This window comes from Nylanderia fulva, unplaced genomic scaffold (assembly GCF_048542155.1).
Source record: "Nylanderia fulva isolate GAGA-0341 unplaced genomic scaffold, ASM4854215v1 Scaffold149, whole genome shotgun sequence".
In the NCBI taxonomy this organism is placed as follows: Eukaryota; Metazoa; Arthropoda; class Insecta; order Hymenoptera; family Formicidae; genus Nylanderia; species Nylanderia fulva.
The window spans coordinates 281,588-292,924 of NW_028189719.1; the positions used below are offsets into that span (position 1 = coordinate 281,588).

Sequence of the window (11,337 nt, forward strand, 5' to 3'; positions counted from 1 at the left end):
ATTTGTTAGAAAATTCTTTGGTTTCAGCTATGTAATGCGTCTGTATGATTGGCTCCTTTTGAGGACTTCGGTTGTAGGATACTTGTGGCCGAAATAACACACTCGAATAAAGATATTAGTTCTTTATTTTAGCTTCCACAGTTTTACAGAATAATTCTTAAATGTTATGTCGACTGTTAACGCAAGATTTTACAATAAGGTCAAATACACGGCATCCTTAATCGGGTTTAATAACATCTATAGTTGTAAAACTGGTCAATCACAGCCATTCCCCTGAAGAATAGAACGGCTGTGATTGGCCAGTCTTACAACTACGGATGTTATTAAACCCGATTAAGGGTGCCGTGTAAAGGACCTTATTGTGTCTTGGTATCGAAAACTGAGATATATGTATGTGTACGATAATGAAGATGACTACAAGATGTAGGGATAAGAGAAAAAGATTTATTAACAAACCCTTGGCTAAAATCAGGGATTTTTATAGGCTGAATTTAGGTCGAACTTGTGTGCCGTGTGCACTTTTAATTGGTGGGGGATTCTTAGAAAATTAAATTCTTAGAACAAGTGTCACCATAAAAGATCACAGGTCATTACAAGGATAATATCGTCCCTGAAGATAGGGATTACTGAAGCTTTGCAATGATCGCATATTTTCATGATAATCCTTTCGGTGCTTGGTCATGCGGGGGATTAAAAGAAATGACTGACACATGTCGCTTTTTGTTCTATGAAATCTTCTCTTATATAATCCGATTTAAAAAATTGTCTTTGAAATTATTATTATAGCACTTAAACAAGGAAAAATGGCTAAATTATATAATTATGATTTTATAGTACAACGCTGTCTTAATTATATCTATGAAATCCTTATTTGTGTTTTTCTGGTGCAAAGACGGAGTTTGCTAGAAGATTAGTTCATTGTAACAAGTTTGTAGATATATTAATTTAGATAATTTTAATAGTTTATGGAAGTGAAATAATAAGGCTTTATAGATAAATTAACGCTAATGATATATTAAGTGATAACCGCGGATTCGGTATTGCTTTCTCTATCTTATAAGAAGAGTTATTTTAACGAATATATTTAGTACTTATGTATTTAATAATTATATATATACATACATATAATAATTATATATTTAATAATTAATATTGAATATTTCATTGATTGATTAGAATAATTGCCTATGTGACAATTTAGTGATTTAGTCGAGCTTCACAAACAGACGGTTGGTTGATCCTAGAGTGTTCTGGTTACAAATGGTGATCCTTAATTGGACACCATTTGAATACTCTAAATTTTGATATTAGTATTAAAAGTAAACTAATTTTAACTAAACACGAATGTGCGACAAACAATAATATATAGTTTATTCATTATTTTTAAATAATAATCTATGATTAGTAGTGGCGCGAAAACCTAGAGTTTCGACCAATGAGACGTCACAACACCACCTTCCCAGTTTCTCCCTTTCTCTTCTTAACTTTCTTTGCTCCATCGTCATTTTCATTATCCCTTCCATCATCAGCTTCCTCTCCTTCGGACCATCTTCTTCAACTCTTCTCCACATCACATTTTTTTTTCTTTCTTCTGTCCTGTTCCTCTACCACTTTTCTCTCCCTTCTCTTTTCTCAAACTTTTTTTTCCTCATCTCTTTTCTATTTTCCTTCAAATCCTTCAACTTCATCGCCATAATTTGTACCTTGGCTACGTGTTGTACTATTTAATGATTCGCATCCATGCAGTATTCATGGAATTTCTGTGTCAGGATTAATTAGTAGCAGACTTCTGCTCATCGTATCGTACTGAGTTTCTTCAACATTTCACTAGCAGTCATGCAGCAGTTCACGAGCAGGTTTTCCATTTGATGGTTTTCCATAGATGAGAAAATAATTAACATTGCCTTTGTGTTTTCCTTGATACAGAGTTTTCCTTCGACTGATTCCACGTTTGCCGACATAATTCTTGTTCCAGTTACTATGTTCAGCAAACTGTACGTAATAAAAATTGCGTTTATTTGGAACTTCCATGTTTGGAAATTTGTGCCATCGAATTTTGCGCGTATTTTATCGTTATTTTGTCGCTCATTTTTGAACTCTCTTGCACACAAAACAAACAAATATATATTGTGCAAAATCGTATGCCAAGGATGTTCTTCGCTTAAGATGGCCACGCAAGTATTACGTGTACTACATCATGCAAGTATCATGTTTACACCACATCGACCGGTTATACCAAATTTTGACTAATTTACTAGGCCCATAACTTGTTAACGCAGTGAAAAGAAATAGGAGATTAATAGTTTTAATATAGTTTATTAATATAATACCTCGGTATAACTAACAAACAAAAGAACAAAGAAAAAGTCTAGAAAATTTTGGAGTATAAGTGATTTTTGATACACGTGTGTTATCGACTATTGACTCCGAACGACTGAGGGTGATCGATACTCGATCATGTACGATATTAGTGTTGGAATGATAGCAAAGCCGCTGCTATCATTTTAAGCGGTGAATATGAAATGCCAATAAAGTATAATTAATTTACTCTAACAATAAGAAAAGAACAAATGGAAATTTTCGTGATAAAGTTCAACCTGAACCTGAACATCATTTAAGAAAATTAACTTTAGAAAATATACTTTACGTTGATATGGTTAACAGTTTTTCTCTTGATTGCATGCTTTTAATATGTGTAGTAAAAGAAATGATTTTGAATATATGACTTTTTGAATCTGCACATAAATTATCAAAAACAGAAGAAATTTCAAATTATCTTGTTCAGATAAAATCTTGTATCCTAGATAAAATTTTGTATCTCATCCGATTTTGCAAGAGAAACACGTTCTCTAAATGAATATAAGTGTTGGAAACCAATTGAATTTAGATTTTTTATTATATTGTGATCTAATTATTTTAAAAAGTATTTATCATTTGATAAATACTTATTTTTTTATTTTTACACGCTGCTATTAGAGTTCTAATTAGTAAATAATAAATTCTAATTAGTCTTAAATTTTACACAAAATATCAAGATTATACCTGTATGTAATCATTACTGTAATAGTTCGTAAAACAATTCATTTATTTACAGAGAAGTATATATTTCACACAATGTCCATGGATGGACTTATATTTATTATTTATTGTGCTTAATCCTTACCTAATCGGCTTAGGATGGCTTCCGGTACATACATTATTCATACATTTGATACATACACCACTTCAATAAATTTTTAAACTATTAAACTATTTAATTACATAGATAATAAATAAATCCAAGTTTTTATTAATAATTCTAATATATTTTATGAATAACCGGACGAATCATTCTGCTTCTAATTGGGTTCTTACTTTGTTGAACTATTTTAATGGTCTCAATTCATTGTAAATATATTTTGCGTTTTAACTATGACTCAACTATATAACTTATATTGACTATGTATTGCGGATTTTTTATTAGAATTTTATGTATTTATTTATTATCGTTATTTATTATCACTATTTTTTTGCGCACTGAAGAGGAGCAAGTAGAGCTCGAAACGTTTGTATAATTATTATTTCAAATTAAGAATTTTCTTCTCAATAATAAAATAATATCGTATTGCTCGTTACACATGGCCTTAATTTAATAATTTATCATTGTTTTTATTGTCATACGAGCTTGAGCATTGGTATGTGATGTTTTGATTAGGTATTAATTTTGCATTGCTTTTTACGCTGGCCTGAAAATGCGTTATACTAATATTTCGTTTAAATTTCATCGTTTCAATTTTAAGTTCTTATATAATTCATTTGGGGGAGAAATAACATGGAGGTTAAAGCAATGGATTGATTTAAATTATCAAATAATCAAAGCTAGATCAAAGTTGAATTTTTTAAAACATTGTAAAAATTTTGATGTCTTACCTAACCACTTGACGTCGTATTGTAGGAATCAATTTTGTTTGCATCACTTTAGATCGAAAAAAAGGCTTGATAGCTTGCTGTACAGATTCAAAAAACAAATTTTAAATATTGAAATCAGAGATTTATATAGATTAATTAATTTATTACATGGTAAACTTTACAATATTTCAAGATATGTGGCTAACAAACTGCCAGTACACATATGGAACGAAATTTTAAGACATCATTTCATCTCATTTGACATGTTTCATAACAGACTACATAACAAACATAATAACAAATTTAATTGGCTAATTAAAAAGAAACAAGACGAATATCTGAGAAATATCAAACCGATTAAACTTAGTTATTCCATCAACAAAATAGACATTCCACAATCAACAATTTCAGTAAACAATAATATAAACAAAGACATTGTCATATATCCTAATAAATTCAGAGACAAACATATTAATCCTCTAACCAGTACTAACGAAAAATGGTTTATTAATTTGACTGACACAATAATTCCTACCAATGTCACTAATCTATTACAATTTGGAAGTAAATTCGGCCTGCCGTTTAAGAATGACAAAAAGTTGGCCATACACGAGTTTATCAAAGATATAGAAGGGAATTCCACTAGTTCTAACATGAAAAATTTAAATACATTACGTAACAATCTGGTTCCACAACTTTCCTATTTTTTACACGGCAAAACTAAGTTTAATTCAACTCATGAAGATTTGATTAGTATGTATAAATATACAAGGAGGTTTTGCCATGATAATCCGGATATTCTTTTTACAAGGGCTGATAAGGGCAACGTAACAGTCGCGATGACAAAAGAATATTACACGAATAAGATGGAAGGTTTACTTGAAGACAATAGCACCTATTCTATCATAAAAAAGAACCCATCCTCCAAAATAGAAAAGGAACTAAACGATATTCTTAAGAAATGGCAAAAAAAAGGGTACATTTCTAATAAAGAATATTACTCACTACGTTCCAGCGACTCCCTTCTTCCAAAATGTTATGGTCTCCCAAAAATACACAAGGAGAATACTCCATTTAGAGTAATTGTGTCATCGATTAATACCACGCTTTACTCGATAGCCACATTTTTACATAAAATCATTTCAAATAGTATTCCTACGGGAAAAAGTAATGTAAATAATAGTTTTGAACTTTACAGCAAGCTAGCGGGTAAGAAAATTGGTGCGGAAGATATTCTAATATCATTAGACGTGGTTTCACTATTCACTAACATTCCGATAGATCTTGCAATAGAAAGTGTGAGCAATAGATGGAATTATATCAATACACATACATTAATTCCAAAAAATGAATTCATTTCCATGGTTAAATTTATATTGTCGTCAACATACTTCACATTCAATGACATTGTATACAAGCAAGTTTATGGCACACCTATGGGTTCCCCGTTATCGCCAATAATTGCTAATATTGTTATGCAAGATCTTGAAGAATCAATAATTAATGAATTGGACATCGGTATTGGAATATATTATAGATATGTAGACGACATTATTATGGTGGCACCAAAGAATAAAATTGATAGCGTATTGAATAAGTTTAATAGTTACAATCAACGACTACAATTTACGATTGAATACGAAATTAATAGAAGCATAAATTTTCTAGATTTAAACATTAAAATAATAGACAACATCATACACTTAGATTGGTTTCAAAAAAAGACATGTTCAGGTAGAGTACTATCTTTTTTATCGAGTCACCCTATGTGCCATAAAATAGGAGTAATTTATAATCTTATTAATAGGGCATTGTTATTATCTCATCCCATATATCATAAGAAAAATTTAGAACTGTGTATTAAAATATTATTGGACAACGGTTACCCTATTCATTTAATCTTTAAAGAAATAAATAAGAGAATAAGAGTTTTAAACAATGGTCAGTTTAACAACAATAGAAAAAAAGAAATTGCAGAAGATAATAGCAAGAAAAAATTTTTCGTCATTCCATACATTAATAACATTTCTGAGACAATAGCATCGACAATAAAAAAATCAGATTTCAGAGTAGGATACCGTTGTCTAAATAATCTTAACAAATTAATTAAAGTCCACAAGGACAAAAACGTGCATAACAATAATAATAATGTTGTCTACAAAATTAATTGTAAGGATTGTGAAGCTTCGTATGTTGGGCAAACCAAAAGAAAATTACGCACTAGACTAAAAGAGCATATGAATAATATTAAATTTGATTCCTCCAAGCATTCTGTGGTCTCTGAACATATTATGGATAAAAAACATGCTTTTGATTGGGATAACGTTAAAATACTTGATATTGAATCTAATTATTATAAAAGACTTATCTCGGAAATGATACACATCAAGGAACAAAGGCATGGTATAAATAATAACACAGACACCGAATTGCTTAACAACGCGTATTTCGACATTCTAGAAGAAATATCGAATTTTTAGACTTATGTAAATGTTTATTTTGTGAGATCTGACACCTATTTATTCGACTTTTTAAAAGACTAGACAACAGTCAAGTACTAACAATAAGGCCAACAACAATTAGAAGCATCGTCATCTCAAGTTATTCGGAACAATTTGTAAGCATAAAGGTTCAATATTTTAGTAGTTAGTTTAATTTATAATTTTTAATCTTTTTTTCACATACACATTAGTGGAATCCTATTTTACAATTGAATAAATTCTTTAAATTCAGTTAACAAATATCAAATAATTTGGAGAGGATGAACATAATCATTGCCAGATCGAGGGACTTTCGTCAAATAACGATAAGTGGTTCATTTGGAGTAATGTATAAGTGTCACTCCAAGTTTTTATTAATAATTCTAATATATTTTATAAATAACCGGACGAATCATTCTGCTTCTAATTGGGTTCTTACTTTGTTGAACTATTTTAATGGTCTCAATTCATTGTAAATATATTTTGCGTTTTAACTATGACTCAACTATATAACTTATATTGACTATGTATTGCGGATTTTTTATTAGAATTTTATGTATTTATTTATTATCGTTATTTATTATCACTATTTTTTTGCGCACTGAAGAGGAGCAAGTAGAGCTCGAAACGTTTGTATAATCATTATTTCAAATTAAGAATTTTCTTCTCAATAATAAAATAATATCGTATTGCTCGTTACACATGGCCTTAATTTAATAATTTATCATTGTTTTTATTGTCATACGAGCTTGAGCATTGGTATGTGATGTTTTGATTAGGTATTAATTTTGCAATAAATAATTTGTTCACAAAACTATTCTAAATCAAAAATCACAAACTCAAAAAAACAAAATTTTAAAATCTAATCTCTACTAATGTAATATAATATTCAATCAAATCAAATCAAATCTGGAATAAACTCTGGAATAATCTCTAAAACTTTAAAGTTAACTAAACTCTGGAATTAACTATAAACTTCTTATTCTTTGGCTTTAGCTTTTCCTTCCATTTCCTTTCCCTTCTCCTCCAGTCTCTTTTCTTCTTTTATTCTGTCTATCCTCTTCATTACATCTCTTCCTTTTCCATCTTTTTTCAAAAATTCTTCTAACGTTATTTCGTCCTTTGTCTCTTCGCATTCTTTCAAAATATGTAACATATTTTCTATTCCTTCTCCGCATATTCTGCATCTCCTTTCTGCCTCCTCCAACCAGTGCTGACTCCCTTTTGTTTCGTCCCCGCATCTGTATCTCGCTATCATATTCCTTTCTTTCTTGTTTCTTTTTCCTCTCAAATATGTTGGTGTTTCTTCTCTGTTATTATATTTTTATATATTTCATTATACTTAGATTCATCTATCCTCTTTCTTCTTATTTGCTCTTCTTTTCTTGCTATTCCTTTCATTATTTCCTGTACTATCTTCTTTGTTTCTTTTTTCTCTTTTCCTTCAATTCTTCCTTGCTTATTTCGGTCTCTTCCAACACTTCTTTTCTCCTTTTTTCCCATTTGCTTTTCTCCCTACTTCTTACCTCTTTTTCAAGTTCTTTTATGCATTCTACTACAAGTTTCTTTTCCGTATTCCTCGCTGTTTCTTCATACTTAATGGCTCTCATCATAGCTTTCATCCTTAATTCCCTCATTTTCGTTTTTTCCTTTATGATATAATTCGGTGTCCTTTTATATAGTTTTAGAATCCATTTTACATATTTTCTCTTTATCCCATCCAGTCTTTCTTCCTTGTTCCAACCCCATATTTCTGCTCCGTATAATGCTATGCTTCCTACCAATGCGTTAAACATCTTCATTCTTCTTGTGTAATCATCTCTGAATAATCTTTCTCCGATGCTCCACGTCATTTTCATCGCTATCGTTGCTCTTTTTATTCTTTCCATTATATGTTTCTTTGCTCCTCCGTTCTTTTGCATAATGTATCCTAAATACCTCATTTCCTTTACTTCTTCTATGGCTTCTTCTCCACATCTCCAATCTCTTTTCCCTACTCGTTCCCTTCCTCTCTCAAATACCAACACCTTCGATTTTTCTGGGCTCAAGTCCTTCTTTTCTATATATTTTTTAAATCGTTTTATCATTCCTTTCAATTCCTGCTCACTTTGTGCTACCAGAACAATATTATCCGCGTACGTAATCGTCCAAAACTTTTCTTTGCCCACTACTATCCCTCCAGTCTGTTCCTTCCTCATTTCTGCCTCCAAATCCATAATATATATATTAAAGAGAGTAGGGCTCATAGGGAATCCTTGTCTAACTCCTGTGCTTGTCCAGAACTCCTCCGATTTTCTTTCTCCTATTTTCACCGTATTCTTCGTTTCTTTGTAAGTTTCCATAATCCACTTTCTCAATCTTTCTCCTATTCCTGCTCTTTTCAGCATCTCTCCTAACTTAATCCTATCTACTTTGTCAAACGCTTCTTTGAGGTCCGCGAAAAATGCAAATATATTTCCCTTCTTCTTTGATAATTCTTTATTCACTATATAGTTCAATACGTATATTGCATCTGTCGTTCCTCTTTTTTTTCTAAATCCAAACTATCCTTCCTCCAGCTTCTTTTCTATTTCCTTCTTTAATTTCTCATTTAATATGTTCGCGTATATCTTGTATGCCGTGTCCATCAGTGTTACTCTCCTGTAGTTTTTCACCTCTCCTTTCTCTCCTTTCTTATATATTGGGCTGATTAGTCCTCTGTTCCATTCCTCTGGAATTTCTCCCTTATTCCATATCCTATTTATTAATCTCAGAAACGCCTCTCCTACCTCTTCAGACATCAATCTCCACGCTTCGTTCTCTATCCCATTCTCTCCTGGTGCTTTTTCTTTTTTCAATTTCCTTAATTGCCTTACGAATTCATCCCTCGATATTTCTTCCTCTTCTTCGTCACTCCTCTGTATCGTTTCCTCCTCTCTTCTCTCCTCCAGGATTATCTTTTCTTTTGTTCCTCCCAGCAGCTCCATAAAATGTGCATTTCATTTTTTCATATCTATATTTTCGTCTATTCCTTCTCTTTTTTTCCTAAATTTATTTATATATTTCCACGCTTTTTCCTCTGTTCTTATTGATTTTATCTTCTGTTCTTCTTCTTCTTCATGCCTTCTTTTTTCCTCTTCGCGCCATTTTTTATATTCCTTCCTTTTTTCTACGTATTCTCCTCTGCCAATCTTACCTTTTTCTAGTTTTCTCACTTTTTTTCTCAGTTCCCTCTTTTTTATTTTCCATACTTTGCTGTGCCATTCCTTCTTTCCTAATTTCCATGGTATTATTCTTTTCTCCACTTTCATAATCGAATCTTTTACTTTCTTTTCTATTTCCTTCCATATCTCTCCATTTTCCTTCTTTGTGCATACCCATCCTTTACATTTTCCATGATAGTACTCTACTTCTTCTTCTGACCATATGCTTTTTTCTATCTGAACCACATTACTTTTTTTTTCTTTCTCTTTTCTCTACCTTCCAATTCAATTTCCACCGGTACATGATCCGACTCTGTTCTATTTCCTTCCTCCACCTTCTTTATCTCTTCAATTGCTTTTTCATTCGATACCACATTTATTTCCTTTACCTTGATTCCTTCCAAATCCTTCCTTATTGCTGTTATAATTCCACCTTTAGCTTTTCCCTTTATATTTTTCTTTATTGCCGGTACACAGTTCCATGCATAATTATTCGACACTTTCTTGCAGATCTTCTTCCATTTTTCTTTTTCCATCCACGTTTCTGTTAATCCTATAATGTGTAACCGTTGATTTTATATTGTCCGTTGGATCGAAAAGGATCCGGGAAATAGGGCCGATGTAAGTGGCCGACGGCACACCTTCGGCGCGGAAAGCGGGAAATTTGCGTAAACACAAAAAAATATGTTTGATTGGGCGCCAGGCGCGAGATTCGCGCCACTCTGAAATTTACAAATCGACAAATGACCTTTATAATCAGTAAAGTATCCCGAAAATTTCCGCGACGGCAATAATCGACTCGCTCAGTTTGTCAGGGGGTAGAGGGGGGAGTTCGGACGGGAGAGAGGACGGAATTCGAGAGAGGCTATTTGAAATCGCTTAAATATAACAAACATTAAATATATTTAAACAATGATGAAAGTAGGGATACTAGGGGAGTTCTAACTCAGGGGCAATGAGGGGGGGTGAGGGGCGGGAGGGAATCGGTGGCGAGGGGGGTGACGTCACGCGGGGGGAGGGGGTCTTATCAGTAGATAAGCTTATCTTTGTTTATAAACATATCAGATAACCTGATAAGGGGATCATGTTACCTGATATATTTATAAACAAGATAAGATAAGGGGATCATGTTACTTGATATGTTCATAAACAAGATAAGATAAGATAAGCGGCGTCTTTGAGCGGTATCAAAGTTTTCATAAATTTTCTCCGAAAATCCAAGATAAGATAAGCTAAGTTTTCGAATCCAAGATAAGCGGCGTCTTTGTAAGGTATCAAAGATAAGCTTGAGCGGTATCTAAGTTTTCATAAATTTTCTCCGAAGATAAGATAAAAATTCTGCGAATGGCTGCCGCCGTTTTTTTTAGGCTGAGCGCCGACAATCAAGGGGGTTGCGTTTCTTCATCTAAATTTGATAAGATAAAAATTCTGCGAATGACTGCCGCAAAATCCAAGCTTGGATCGAGCGCCGACAATCGGATATCTAAATTTTCATAAACAAGATAAGATAATTCTGCGAATTACTAAGAACAAAAGGTTTGCCGACAATTAAGCGGGTTGATCCGTACAGGTTGCGACATGTTAATCCGATCCGGCGTGTCTTGCCGACGGGGTGAAATTTATCTATGTATTTCTAAGAATTATCAGCGATATCTAAATTTTCTCCGAAGATATCACACAAATATTTCTCGCGAATTAACAATTGCATCATCATCCCCACGAACAAAGGGATGATCGGGATATATAATGAGGACCGATGCAGCTGCCGGGCCATAGTACCACTGGCG

The 11,337-nt window shown here is 32.4% G+C and overlaps 1 pseudogene; it reads right to left on the reverse strand.

The window, feature by feature from the left end:
* Positions 1 to 7,347: 7,347 nt before the first annotated feature.
* On the reverse strand, positions 7,348 to 8,566 carry LOC146724118 (uncharacterized; annotated as a pseudogene).
* Positions 8,567 to 11,337: the final 2,771 nt, after the last annotated feature.